Source organism: Anabrus simplex, chromosome 2 (genome assembly GCF_040414725.1).
Source record: "Anabrus simplex isolate iqAnaSimp1 chromosome 2, ASM4041472v1, whole genome shotgun sequence".
NCBI lineage: Eukaryota > Metazoa > Arthropoda > Insecta > Orthoptera > Tettigoniidae > Anabrus > Anabrus simplex.
This window is the reverse complement of record NC_090266.1, coordinates 59,130,997-59,146,719: the sequence shown is the minus strand read 5'-3', so window position 1 is coordinate 59,146,719 and position 15,723 is coordinate 59,130,997. Positions and strand designations below refer to the sequence as shown.

Genomic DNA, 15,723 nt, shown 5'->3' with positions numbered 1-15,723 from the left:
ACATATGGCTAAGAAATGAAATCAAACTACAGTATAAGAAAAAAAAAAAAAAAAAATCACTTCTAAATATGCAATTATACCAGACGCATTTGACTATCTCACAATATTTGTTTCCACTCGAATGGAGTTCATTCCTTAGGTTACGGACAATAAACTAACTACTGTATTAGATAGGAAACAAAAACATTAAACCACAAGCTAACTTGTTTACAAGAAGCTAAACCTAAAGCTCTCAATCAGAAAAGGAACACTAGGATTTCTACCCCTTCGATGATGAATATTCCCACTACAATTAACTTATCAGACACAGTTTTCTCGGATAGTGAAATGGATCTCTTTAATAAAGGCGTAAAATACAACTGGCCTAACCCACAAAAGGTCGAAGACATAATCACCACCATCGCCGGAAATAAAACAAAAAAACACACACACACACACACACCCCCCCCCCATATAATAACTAACAATAATTCTAACTTTTCAAAACAAAATCTTAAGTTAAAAACTAAAATTAATAATAATAATGTTATAGTAACAAAGGTTGATAAGGGCAATACAACAGCATCAAGAAAAAAGAAGATTTTTTTCCTTGATAAAATCTACACAATAATTCTGCCCATTTAGTAACTGAAAGTTATACTTCCTTCCTTCGGTCATTTCAAAACATGTCTTTTATCCTTCGTAATGTGTTTTGTAAATATGTATATATTATATATTGCTTATTTATAATTAGTGGTAGTAGTAAGTTCTGTTAATATTGTTATTATTTGAATGTATTATATCATCTGTAATTGGAGAATCAATAACTCTGTTGATGATAAATAAACAAATCAAATCAAATCAAATCAAATAACAACACAACACAATCTAAAAACACTCCTTAAAAATTCAATATTCCTACTACAGTAAATGAACAAGACTACCAGAAAATGATTACAATGAATCCGAAATTACCTACAGCAAGATCATTACCTAAAATACGTAAAAAAAGATGCCCCCATCAAACCAACAATCAATAACAGAAACAGCCCCACTTATAAAACCTCTCAGTTCCCCAAAAATTTAAAAAAAAATTAAAATTCACAATATAAATCCCATCACAAATTATATCAAATTTTACAAAAACCTTCAACAAATTCAATTTGCAACAGTCACGTATCATGTTCCTTTGATATCACTAATATGTACTCAAATAACACCTGTAAACGAAACTACCACCATTATAAAAAACAACCTCTCCACACACAGTGCATTAAGCAAAACTGAAACAGATGAATACATAAAGTTACTAAGTTCTGATTTACACAATAATTAATAAGAAAATATATAAAAAAGAAATGGTTCAAGTATGGGTTACTGTCGTCACGTCCTAGTTCGTGAACCATGGGCAATGGCTGAGTGGCCTAGTAAGTGGTCCTGTGAGTCGGGATACCAGTTGCTATGGAATGGGAGTGGGCACCTCGGACATATTCTGAGTCATGGCCCTCCTTGTGCTCAGGCGGTTAGGAATATACAATTCACCGGTGGTCCATAACCCGTTACAGGAGAGATCCTCACTTGGACTATGTGTAAGTAGGGTAGCATCCTACTTCATGAATTTACCGAGCACAGAACATATTAAGCAAGCCTCGGACCTAAGGGAGTAACGGAGTCCCACTCCCATTTGACAGGCGAGGAACTCCTTGGAGACAACTTAGCAAACGAAATGGAATTCGATGGGGAGCTATCAATATTAATGGGGCTTATGGAAGAAAGAGCGTAGAACTGGCTGAGTCAGCAAAGAGGATGCATCTGGATGTGCTAGGATAAGTGATATTCGGGTAAGGGGAGATAACGAGGAAGAGAGAGGAGATTATAAAGTGTACTTGACAGGTGTTAGAAAGCGAAGGGCAGAGTATGGGGTAGGGCTGTTTAACAGAAATACCATTGCACGCAACATAGTTTCTGTTATTCAACATTAAAAACATCACATCTGATCAGTATTAAAAGGAGATAACATACAATAGAGGGAAATTTGATTGATCCATCTTTTTATAATACATAACATGTTGTTAATATAATCACAACATTTATTATTTAGTAACGCTGATAATGGTGATGGTGTCCTTTCTGGACAGTAATAGAGAATCTTAGGAAGGGAGGGAAAAAGGGAATGAACAGTGTTTTGAGTAATTCAGGTGAACACATAATAGATTCCAGAGAATCACTGGAGAGGTGGAGGGAATATTTTGAACATCATCTCAACGTAAAAGGAAATCTTCCTGGTGGTGTTGTAAATAGCCAAGCTCAAGGAGAGGAGGAAAATGATGTTGGTGAAATTACACTTCAGGAAGTGGAAAGGATGAAAAATGAACTCCATTGTTATAAAGCAGCAGGAATAGATGAAATTACACCTGAAATGGTGAAGTATAGTGGGAAGGCAGGGATGAAGTGGCTTCATAGAGTAAGAAGATTAGCATGGAGTGTTGGTAAGGTACCTTCAGATTCAACAAAAGCAGTAATTGCACCTATCTATAAGCAAGGGAACAGGAAGGATTGAAACAACTATCGAGGTATCTCATTGATTAGTATACCAGGCAATCTTGGAAGGGAGGGTGCAATCAGTTGTTGAGAGGAAGTTGGATGAAAACCAGTGTGGTTTCAAACCACAGAGAGGCTGTCAGGATCAGATTTTCGGCATGCACCAGGTAATTGAAAAATGCTACGAGAGGAATAGGCGGTTGTGTTTAGGTTTCGTAGATCTAGAGAAAGCATATGACAGGGTACTGAGGGAAGAGATGTTCGCCATACTGGGGGACTATGGAATTAAAGGTGGCTTATTAAAATGAATCAAAGGCATTTATGTTGACAATTGGGCTTCAGTGAGAATTGATGGTAGAATGAGTTCTTGGTTCAGGGTACTTACAGGGGTTAGACAAGGCTGAAATCTTTCACCTTTGCTGTTTGTAGTTTACATGGATCATCTGCTGAATGGTATCAAATGGCAGGGAGGAATTCAGTTAGGTGGAAATGTAGTAAGCAGTCTGGCCTATGCTGACGACTTGGTTATTATGGCAGATTGTGCCGAAAGCCTGCAATCTAATATCTTGGAACTTGAAAAGAGGTGCAATGAGTATGGTATGAAAATTAGCCTTTCGAAGACTAAACTGATGTCAGTAGGTAAGAAATTCAACAGAACTGAATGTCAGATTGGTGACACAAAGTTAGAACAGGTCGATAATTTCAAGTATTTAGGTTGTGTGTTCTCCCAGGATGGTAATATAGTAAGTGAGATTGAATCAAGGTGTAGTAAAGCTAATGCAGTGAGCTTGCAGTTGGGAACAACAGTATTCTGTAAGAAGGAAGTCAGCCCCCAGACGAAATTATCTTTACATCGGTCTGTTTTCAGACCAACTTTGCTTTACGGGAACGAAAGCTGGGTGGACTCAGGATATCTTATTCATAACTTAGAAGTAACAGACATGAAAGTAGCGAGAATAATTGCTGGCACAAACAGGTGGGAACAATGGTAGAAGGGTACTCAGAATGAGGAGATAAAGGTTAATTTAGGAATGAACTCGATGGATGAAGCTGTACGCATAGACTGGCTTTGGTGTTGGGGTCATGAAAGGCGAATGGAGGAGGATAGGTTACCGAGGAGAATAATGGACTCTGTTATGGAGGGTAAGAGAAGTAGAGGTAGACCAAGATGACGATGGTTAAACTCAGTTTCTAACAATTTAAAGATAAGAGGTATAGAACTAAATGAAGCCACAGCACTAGTTGTAAACAGAGGATTGTGGCGACGTTTAGTTAATTCACAGAAGCTTGCAGACTGAACGCTGAAAGGTATAACAGTCTATAATGATGATGATGATGATGTATGTATGCACGTATGTATAAACAAGAAGGTTTAGCTATGGGAGACCCAATTTCTGGCATTTTAGCTGACATCTACACAGACAACCTAGAATACAACAAGATAGTAAACAACATCAACGGACTCTGTATACGTCTTCGTTATGTTGACGATACATTAGCAATTATCGATAAACAACTTAACAATAGTGATAACATCCTAACGTTTCTCAATAATTTAGACAAATGTATAAACTTTACAAAAGAAAACGAAAACAACGATTCAATAAATTTTTTATACATGAAAATCATGCGAGTATTATACAAATTTGATTTTAAAATTTACCGTAAGCCTCCCTTTACTCCAATAAGTATAAAAAATGAATCATTACATCCAAATTCCCATAAGCCACATATTACAGTTTAATATACAGGGCATTAAAAATTCCTCTTCCAACAAATAATTTTAAACAATAAATAGATTTCATAAAAGAAATAGCCAGATTCAACGGATTTAATCCACATATGATAAAAAAAATCACCAATGAAGTCAAACTAAAATTAGCCACAAACTTTTCTCCAATAAAACCCAACAAACCAAAATACGCAATGTTCACATTTACCAACCCAAAAATCCAAAAAACAACCACGTGGTAAACATCGCTTACACTACGAACACCACAAATTGAAATTCATCTTTTAATCATAACTCAATCAATTCAACTAATAATAAATCATCAGTCTCTGGCATATATAAATTCAAGTGCTCAGTATGTTATTTTTCTCATGTTAGCCAGACTGACCGCAGCTTTTCAACTAGATATGCAGAACGTATCAACACCCAAAAACATAACAAGTTCTCTGCGATGAGTAACCACATGACGGATACAGGTCACGAATTTACTACAATAGATCAGGATTTACAAATCTTAAAAAGAATTGAAAAAGGTAAGCTCATGATGGAATAGGAAAACTTATACATCTTTCTACACTAACAATTTAACAAAGACAAAAACTTAAACGATGTAATAGATAATAAAAGTCCTCTTTACGAACAGATCTCAATACTATTGCAAAAATAATTTCTTTAGAATAGTAATATTTATAAAATATCTAGCACTAAATCAATAAACATTCCCATGAATGCAACACACACATAACCAACCCTCTCCTCCTCCCGCTGCCGGCATCTCGCCCTCACGCGCATCGAATAAGCCCTTAGCCACGCCTTCTCAAGCTCAACCCTCTCCACCAAGACTCCACAAATACAATATGCAAAGCAAGAGCTCGGCAGCTGCCAGTAGCTCTAACGATCTGAACATAACGAGGTAACATCTTAGCGGTCGAAGGGGTAAGAGTTAACATTTTTCATTCAATTTCCACCATTAGCCCCCTCATTCCAATTATGGCTCTTCAACAAATTTCATTAAAAAACTTTTTAATTACAGATTTTCATCACACACTTGGCTATCTGCCGACTGACAACAACTTTTACAACTATAATGTTCCCTTTTAGACTAGCGTGCTTATTCCAACGCGTCCAACAACAAAGAGCTACACCAATTCCACTCTTCCCACAAACACCATATGAAAGAAGATGGCCCAATGACGTCTACAACAAACCTTAATATGGCCTACTGCATCCAGCATTCAAAGTAATACTATCTCAAAATGAACTACGCCATATGAAAATTCTTCAAATTTGTTGTTGAGTCATCAGTCCATAGACTGGATTGATGCAGCTCTCCATGCCACCCTATCCTGTGCTAACTTGTTCATTTCTACGTAACTACTGCATCCTACATCTGCTCTAATGTGCTTGTCATATTCATACCTTGGTCTACCCCTACCGTTCTTACCGCCTACACTTCCTTAAAAAACTAACTGAACTAGTCCTGGGTGTCTTAAGATGTGTCCTAACATACTATCTCTTCTTCTCGTCAAATTTAGCCAAATCGATCTCCCCTCACCAATTCGATTCAGTATCCCTTCATTTTTGATTCGATCTATCCATCTCACCTTTAAGCATTCTTCTGTACCACCACATTTCAAAAGCTTCTATTCTCTTTCTTTCTGAGCTAGTTATCATCCATGTTTCACTTCCATACAATGCCACGCTCCACACAAAAGTCTTCAAAAACATCTTTCTAATTCCTATATCAATGTTTGAAGTGAGCAAATTTCTTTTCTTAAAAAAGCTCTTCCTTGCTTGTGCTAATCTGAATTTTATGTCCCCCTTACTTCTGCCAACATTAGTTATTTTACTACCCAAGTAACAATATTCACCTACTTCCTTTAAGACTTCATTTCCTAATTTAATATTTCCTGCATCACCTGCCTTCGTTCGACTGCACTCCATTACTTTTGTTTTGGACTTATTTATTTTCATCATGTACTCCTTACCCAAGACTTTGTCCATACCATTCAGCAGCTTCTCAAGATCTTCTGCAGTCTCAGATAAAATAACAATATCATCAGCAAATCTCAAGGTTTTGATTTCCTTTCCTTGGATTGTGATTCCCCTTCCAAATTCCTCTTTGATTTCCTTTAATGCCTGTTCTATATAAACACTGACAAACTGCAGCCTTGCCTCACACCTTTCTGGATTGCTGCTTCTTTTTCAAAGCCCTCGATTCTTATCACTGCAGACTGATTTTTATACAGATTGTAGATAATTCTTCGTTCTCGGTATCTGATCCCAATCACCTTCAGAATCTTAAATAGCTTGGTCCAATCAACAATATCAAATGCCTTTCTAGATCTATGAATGCTATGTAAGAGGCCTTGTCCTTCTTGATTCGATCCTCTAAGGTCAGACGTAAAATCAGGATTGCTTCACGTGTTCCTACATTTCTTCTGGAGCCAAATTGATCTTCTCCCAACTCAGCTTCAACTTGTTTTTCCATTCTTCTGTAAATAATACGTGTTAAAGTTTTGCAAGCATGAGATACTAAACTAATGGTGCGATAGTTTTCACACCTATTAGCACCGGCTTTCTTGGGAATAGGTATAACAACATTCTGCCGAAAATCGGATGAGACTTCTCCTGTCTCGTACATCTTACACACTAAATGGAATAGCCTTGCCATGCTGGTTTCTCCTAAGGCAGTCAGTAATTCAGAGAGAATGTCATCAATTCCAGGTGCACTGTTCCTATTGAGGTCACTCACAGCTCTGTCAAACTCTGACCTCAAAATTGGGTCTCCCATTTCATCAGCATCAACAGCCTCTTCTTGTTTCAGAACCAAATTATCTATATCTTCACCCTGATACAACTGTTGGATATGTTCCTGCCATCTTTCTGCTTTGTCTTCTTTCCCTAGAAGTGGCTTTCCATCTGCGCTCTTAATATTCATACACCTAGATTTCCTTTCCCCAAAGGTTTCCTTGATTTTATTGTATGCAGCATCTATCTTTCCTAGGACCATACAACCTTCGACATCCTTGCACTCCTCCTTCAACCAGTCTTCCTTACATACCTTGCACTTTCTATCCACGTCATTCTTTAATTGCCTGTATTCTTTTCTGCCCTCTTCATTTCTGGCATTCTTGTATTTTCGTCGTTCATCAATCAGGTCTAGTATCTCCTGAATTATCCACTGATTCTTAGTTGATCTTTTCTTCCTTCCTAGCATTTCTTCAGCAGCCCTGCTGACTTCATTTTTCATGACTATCCATTCTTCCTCTATTGTGTTTCCTTCAGCCTTTTCATTTAGTCCTTTTGCAACATGTTCCTTGAAACAATCCCTCATGTCCTTTTCTTTCAACTTATCTAGATCCAATCTTTTTGCAATCTTTCCTTCAGTTTCTTCAGCTTCAGATGGCATTTCATGACCAATAAGTTGTGGTCAGAGTCCACATCTGCTCCTGGGAAAGTTTTGCAATCCAACACTTGGTTTCTGAATCTCTGCCTAATCATAATGAAGTGTATTTGATACCTTCCAGTGTCTCCAGGTCTCGTCCACGTATAAAGCAGTCATTTGTGGTGTTTGAACCAAGTATTGGCAAGGACTAAATTATGATCAGTGCAGAATTCAACCAGCTGACTTCCTCTTTCGCTCCTTTGTCCCAAACCGAATTCTCCTACTGTATTACCTTCTTTTCCTTGGCCTACCACTACATTCCAGTCTCCCATCTCAATTAGATTCTTGTCGCCTTTTACATATTGTATTAAATCTTCTATCACTTCATATGTTCTTTCGATTTCCTCATCATCCGCTGAGCTAGTAGGCATTTAGACCTGCACTATTGTTGTGGGCATTGGTTTAGTGTCTATCTTGACGACAATAATTCTTTCACTATGCTGGTCGTTGTAGCTTACCCGCTGCCCTGTTGTCTTATTCATTATTAAACCAACTCCTGCATTTCCTCTGTTTGATTTTGTGTTGATAATTCGGTAGTCGCCTGGCCAAAAATCCTGTTCTTCCTGCCAACGTACTTCACTTATACCAACTACATCTAACTTCAGTCTATCCATCTCCCTTTTCAGATTTTCTAATCTACCACAACGATTCAAACTTCTAACATTCCACGCTCCGACTCGCAGAATGTCAGTATCCATCTTCCTGATGATCGTCCCCTCTCATGTAGTCCCCACACGGAGATCCGAATGGGGGACTAGTTTACCTCCAGAATATTTTACCCAGGAGGAAGCCATCATCAGCACAGTACATCAATCATACAGAGAGAGCTGCATGTCCTCGGGAGTTAGTTACGGCTGTAGTTTCCCGTTGCTTTCAGCCATGTAGCAGAATCAACACAGCTAAGCCATGTTGAGTATTATTACAAGGCCATATCAGTCAATCATCTAGACTAACGCCCTTGCAACTTCCGAATGGCTGCTACCCCCCTTTCGATGAACCATTCCTTAGTCTGGTCTCTCAACAGACACCCATCCGATATGGTTGCACCTGCGGCTCGGCTATCTGCTTCATTGGGACATGCAAGCCTCCCCACCACGGCTAGTTCACATGGTTCGCAGGGGAGGCTTCAAATTTATACGCATATAAATGCAAAATTAATACATATCAACTTCAAGAAACAATGACTATCACCAGATGAAATTTTAATGTTCAACATCGCTCAAGTTTTTAACAACACGATATTTGATAATTAATTGGAATGTGCTTTCCGATTTTTAAGCATATTGTAATAACTTTTAATATCAAGAATCAACCACCTTATATCATAATTTTAAATAACTTATGTTTTTTAGATTCAAATATTGCTACAATAAATGTTAAGCCAATAGTATATCACAGCTTATATTGTAATAGCTGTATAATATCCTCTCATCCATTTTACAAGACATAGTTATATATCAATAGTATTCGTAAGTCATTTCCAATCAGGTACCCGATTTATTCGTAAGAAGATACTATGGCTGATGATGCCTACTATTGATAGGCAAAACATGTACCTTCTAATGTATTAATTTTTATGTTGGCAATTTAATAAGGACTAAGTCCTAATTTTTAATATTGTATTCAATAGGTGGGCAAACACTAAAAATAAACTAGTTTTATTTAATATAAGTGGTATGTTCCGAGTTCAGTGGAGAGATGGCGTGGACTGACATTAGCAGATGAATAAGTGTTTTTAAAAAGTAGCAAAGATCATAATATGAAGATAAAGTTGGAATCCAAGAGGACAAATTGGGGCAAATATTCATTTATAGGAAGAGGAGTTAGGGATTGCAATGATCTGCCAAGGGAGAAGTACAATAAATTTGTAAATTCTTTGCAATTATTTAAAAAAAGACTAGGCAAAGAACAGAAAGGGAATCTGGCATCTGGGCAACTGCCCTAAATACAGTAGCAACTGACTGAAGTGATGAAAACTTTGTGTGATGTGCCTTCTCAATATTATTGTTTTTATTATGTTTTCTTGCTATTTATTTTACGTCGCACCAACACAGATAGGTCTCACAGTGACGATGGGACATGAAAGCCCTAGGAATGGGAAGGAAGCAGCCACGGCCTTAATTAAGGTACAGCCCCAGCATTTGCCTGGTGTGAAAATGGGAAACCACGGAAAACCATCTTCTGGGCTTCGAACCCACTATCTCCCGGATGCGAGCTCATAGCTGCGCGCTCCTAACCGCACGGCCAACTCGCCCAGTTTTATTAGGTTTATGTGTGGGTTTGTGTGAGAGTGTGATGTGTTAACTAGTCAGCAGTGCAGTTCACCAGGAAATCCAGGTAAAATTTCTGTCTTAGTTCAAGCATGTAAGTTGGCCAGCTGATTACGGGACCTTTCTCTGACAATGACTACCCTACAGTGTTGTCATTTAAACAGCCTAAGCCTACCCACACACTCTGATGAAATTAAGGGTATATTTACTGAAAATTGCACCCATGTGGTACGTACCAGTGAAAGTAGGTTGTGACTCTCAATTCCAAATAGCATGGCTCACCCAGAAGGCTATAACCTCAATCATCATGACCACACCATTAAGAGGGGTGGAGGTATCGTTCTTTATTGTAGAGACAACCTCAAGAGCAGTGTCATTTCCACCTCATTGACCGGTGAGTTACCAAGGACGGAGTTCATATTAATTGAAGTAATTGCGAGTGGACAGAAAATACTTATTGGAGTGGTTTATCGACAAGGGTTATGAACTTCATGTTGTTGCAATGTAATTATTAAATTAATGCAGTAATGTAAATAACATTGTAAACATAACTTAGTATTGAATAGGTGCAAAAGTCTCCTGCTGACTAGTTAACACATCACACTCTCACACAAACCCACACATAAACCTAATAAAACTGGGCGAGTTGGCCATGCGGTTAGGAGCGCGCAGCTATGAGCTCGCATCCGGGAGATAGTGGGTTCGAAGCCCAGAAGATGGTTTTCCGTGGTTTCCCATTTTCACACCAGGCAAATGCTGGGGCTGTACCTTAATTAAGGCCGTGGCTGCTTCCTTCCCATTCCTAGGAAATTACTACATTAATTTAATAATTACATTGTACTTGCAATTCAATACGGATCAGAACCATGAAGTTTATAACCTATGATTCATGTTGCTGGTCCGTATTGAACTGAGATGAGTTTAACATATAAATTATACACAGGAGACTTTTGCACCTATTCAATACTAAGTTATGTTTACAATGTTATTTACATTACATGGGACTAGTTTCAACCCATCAGCCATATTAAACATACACAAAATTCGATGAAATCCTAAAACATGTTTCTAAGGAGTAGGAATCTTATGAATGTATAATTTACAATATGAAGTGTGGTTGAATTGGGCAAGGGCTATGGTGCTCAGAATGCTGCAAATGAAATTGAAATATTACGTGCGACATAGGTAAGCATTAAATACTACAAGTACACTAAACATGCTGAAAAGTCTGGAATAAAAGTACAAATGAGGTGCTCTGTGTTGTAGGTTAAAAATTTCAGTACGGTATGATTTTCGACTCATGGAATTCAGTAATGCTTGTGGACCATAGCACTTAGTCACTACGGATGAGGCTGAGGAGTTAAGAGAAATGTGCGAGACTCATAAGGTCCGCTGTTGTACCCGCGCCCAAATTAACACGAGGCGAAAGGAGAGCTCTGAAGGAACTTAGAGATGATTCTGAACTGAGCATTTTCTCAGCTGATAAGGGTAATGTGACAGTGGTTATGGACACTGACGAGTATAAGAATAAGATATTGGCCATATTGTCAGAGCCTGTCTACAGACTGAGCTCACGTGACTCCACCACTCGTGTGTCCAATGCCACCGCGAAGCTCTTAAGGCAATCTTCAATTCCAAATGAGGAGGCTAAACATCTGTCCCCAGGGGATGCAGTGCCACCTACATTATATGGACTGCCTAAGATCCATAAAAAAGACGTTCCCCTCAGACCTATTGTTAGTGCGATAGGTTCTCCGACGTATGCTCTGGCTAAATACCTAAGCAAATTGCTTCAGCCACACATAGGACGTACTGAATCACACGTCAGGGACTCTCGGTATTTTGTTGCAAGTGACTAATCTCGTGTTTTAATCCGTATTGAAATGTGTTATTTGTAATAAAGTTTTTATTCTAATCCACCTATTCAATACATTATATATAATGTACTGAGTATTGAACATTATATATAATGTATTGAGTATTGAACAGGTGGATTAGAATAAAATCTTTGTTATAACAAATCTCAGTATTTAGTCAACAAGCTGTCAACCATAACCCTTCAACCTAAAGCACTTTTGGTGAGTTTCGATGTAGAGTCCTTGTTTACTCAAGTGCCGATTGACTCGGTCATGTCTCTCATTGAACACCTGTTCCCTGAGGACATTACTAAGCTATTTTACCACTGCATGACGTCCAGCTATTTCTTGTGGGGTGGGAATTTTTACGAACAGACGGACGGAGTGGCTATGGGAAGTCCACCTTCGCCCGTAGTGGCCAATTTCATTGTGGAGCGTTTTAAGGAGGAGGCTATTGCTTCGGCACCCGTCAAGCCTATGATATGGTGGAGGTATGTTGATGATGTAATTGTGATCTGGACAGAAGGTCCTGAGAAAATTCATCTATGTCTAGACCACCTACATCAGCAACATCCGTCAATAAAATTCACTATGGAGATGGAGTCAGATGGTTGCCTTCCTTTGTTGGATTTTCTAGTAAGAAAGAAACTGGATGGCTCCTTAGGACATATAGTTTATACATACAGTTTGTCCTTAGTTTTACTCAGACTGTCAGCAATTTTAGTGGCGGTGCCAAACATGGCTTTTATGTTGTGATTGCGGAGGACATTGGCAATTCGATCTGTGGTGTTGTGAATGTAAGGCAAGTAGGCAGTTCCCTTCACTTCTTCCTTCTGTGAGCTTTGCTTGGTCATTTCTCTGGCAATCGCTATCTTCATGCAGATTCTCACCACCGTTCAGCGCAAAAACAAGGCAATCTCACGACACTCGCCAAGAGAGCGAGACGAATTTGTGAGCCACAAATATCCAGGTGGAGATGGACATGCTCAAAGTCACATTCAAGGGTAATGGTTACAGTGATTTGCAGATTCATAGGGCCCGGCATCCCAGAGAAACGACCAAACAAAGCTCACAGAAGGAAGAAGTGAAGGGAACTGCCTACTTGCCTTACATTCACAAAACCACAGATCGAATTGCCAAGGTCCTCCGCAATCACAACATAAAAACCATGTTTGGCACCGCCACTAAATTTTTTTTTTTTTTTTTTTTTTTTTTTTTTAAATCTTGTCAATCTTATGTTAATTTTAAGGACACTTCCTCTAAAGCATTACTTTGTCAATTTTATACATTTTTCATCTAAACAGTGTTATGTGGCTGAAGATGTTGATAATATACGAAACATGTACCACTTTTGACCATTAAAAATTGCCTTAAGCAATCATTGTATCGACTAGGTGGAAAATAAATACTTAATTGTGAAGGGTCCAGGATTATACGGGAAGCTGAGGAAATACGTAGAAATCCTAACAATTCCAACAGGGACACTGGCTATCAAGTAATATCTGGTCACCAGCCATTAAGGATTTACGTAGGTAGTTCCCTTCCCTGTCCCTTCACTATTATTTCGTCTCAGTGTTTTCCAAATTCGTACGTTCCCCATCGCCAGATGTTTCATTCCAGGCTTAATTGAAGGGTGTTGCTGATTTAGGTGGTTTAGAAATAGATGAAGTTTCTCAGGACCTTCTGTCCAGACTACAAATCCATCATCAACATACCTCCACCGTATCATAGGTTTGACGGGCACCGAAGCAACAGCCTCCTCCTCAAAATGCTCCGTAAAGAAATTAGCCACTATGGGCGAAAGTGGACTTTCCATAGCCACTCTGTCCGTCTGATCGTAAAAATTCCCACCCCACAAGAAATAGCTGGAAGTCATGCAGTGGTAAATTAGCTTAGTAATGTCCTCAGGGAACAGGTGTTCAATGAGAGACATGACCGAGTCAATCGGCACTTTAGTGAACAAGGACTCCACATCGAAACTCACCAAAAGTGCATAAGGTTGAAGGGTTATGGTTGACAGCTTGTTGACGAAATACCAAGAGTCCCTGACGTACGATTCAGTACATCCTATGTGTGGCTGAAGCAATTTGCTTAGGTATTTAGCCAGAGCATATGTAGGAGAACCTATCACACTAACAATAGGTTTGAGGGGATTACTGTATCTTTATTATGGATCTTAGGCAGTCCATATAATCTAGGTGGCAATGCATCCCCTGGGGACAGATGTTTAGCCTCCTCTTTTGGAATTGAAGATTGCCTTAAGAGCATCATGGTGGCGTTGGACACATGAGTAGTTGGGTCATGTGAGCTCAGTCTGTAAACAGGCTGTGACAATATAGTCGAGATCTTATTCTTATACTCGTCAGTGTCCATAACCACTGTCGCATTACCTTTATCAGCTGAGAGAATGGTCAGTTCAGAATCATCTTTAAGTTCCTTCAGAGCTCTCCTTTCGCTTCTTGTTAAATTGGGTGCGGGTACAACAGCGGAACTTATGAGTCTCACACACAACTCCTCAGCCTCATCCGTAGGTATTTTGTAGATGGCTGCATCAACAGAAGTAATTAACTCCTCAGTGAGAATTTTAGAGGGAGTGACAGCGAAATTAAGACCCCTAGTTAGAACTGCCGTTTGGTTCTCATCCAAGGATTTCTTCGAAAGATTGACAACAGTTTTACTAGCATCCGTGTTCGTGCGAGAGGCCGCCTGTTTCTGAGCTAGTCAGAGGAACTTTGATTTCTGTCTGAATGACATCTGGTTGAATTTTTGTTCAGCCTGTATAGCAGTAATGTGATTGAAAGTGAAAACCACAATTCCCGCAAGAGAATGTTACTTAATAGCAGGTGTAAACGATACAACTCTCGGGAGACCGAGTCCAGTTCCCTACGAGTGTAATGCACTCTTTCGATCACAAGAGCCTTGCTAGCACCTTGATATATTCTCCTGGCCTTCGGTGTATTTAATATTTTCTTCGGCTTCACACAGTTGGGAATGATGTTATGATCCCTGCATCTCAGTAGAAAGCATAAAGAAGAAAGAAGAACTTCTTTCTCCTTAATTTGCTGAATTTTGATGCCTTCTTAAAAGTATCCTCCCCACAGACGTTTTTAATGTTGCCATTGATGCTTTCACGGCCTGTACTTATAGACATGATACTGTATAGGCTTTTGGACTTATGCCGTGTCAAGAAAATAAGGTGAAATTCTTTACATTTTGCAGAGAAATGTGCTCTGCGTCATCAGAAGAAAATCTTGACTGTCCACGGGAAAGGCTTCTTAGCCCAAAAGCCTATACAGTATCAGACCTATGGTATTTCTCACATAATGGCACCACTCATAGGCAAAACAAACCCATGGTGTTCTTCACATACTGGTACTTTTTTTTTTTTGCTAGTTGTTTTACGTCGCACCGACACAGATAGGTCTTACGGCGACGATGGGACAGGAAAGGGCTAGGAGTGGGAAGGAAGCGGCCGTGGCCTTAATTAAGGTACAGCCCCAGCATTTGCCTGGTGTGAAAATGGGAAACCACGGAAAACCATTTTCAGGGCTGCCGACAGTGGGGTTCGAACCTACTATCTCCCGAATACTGGATACTGGCCGCACTTAAGCGACTGCAGCTATCGAGCTCGGTCATACTGGTACTAATCACAGGGACTCGTACTATCCCATGCTGTTCCTCACATATTAGGAACTAATCAGAGGCAACGCAAACCCACGGTGTTGCTCAGATATTGGTACTAATGACAGGCAACGCCCAGACCCATGGTGTACTTCGAAACGTTGACCCATGATGTCTACAACCAGATGCTGAAACACCCCAGTGAGGACAGTCTTTTTTCTTTCTCCTTGGGGTGTTCCAACCGAACCTGGACAGAAGTAGCCTCGGTCACAGTGG

At 39.3% G+C, this 15,723-nt stretch overlaps 1 protein-coding gene across 1 annotated transcript in view; it reads right to left on the bottom strand.

The window, feature by feature from the left end:
• Sptz (Spastizin) overlaps positions 1-15,723 on the bottom strand; it is a 713,541-nt gene that overhangs the window by 82,063 nt on the left and 615,755 nt on the right. The window lies entirely within an intron of this gene.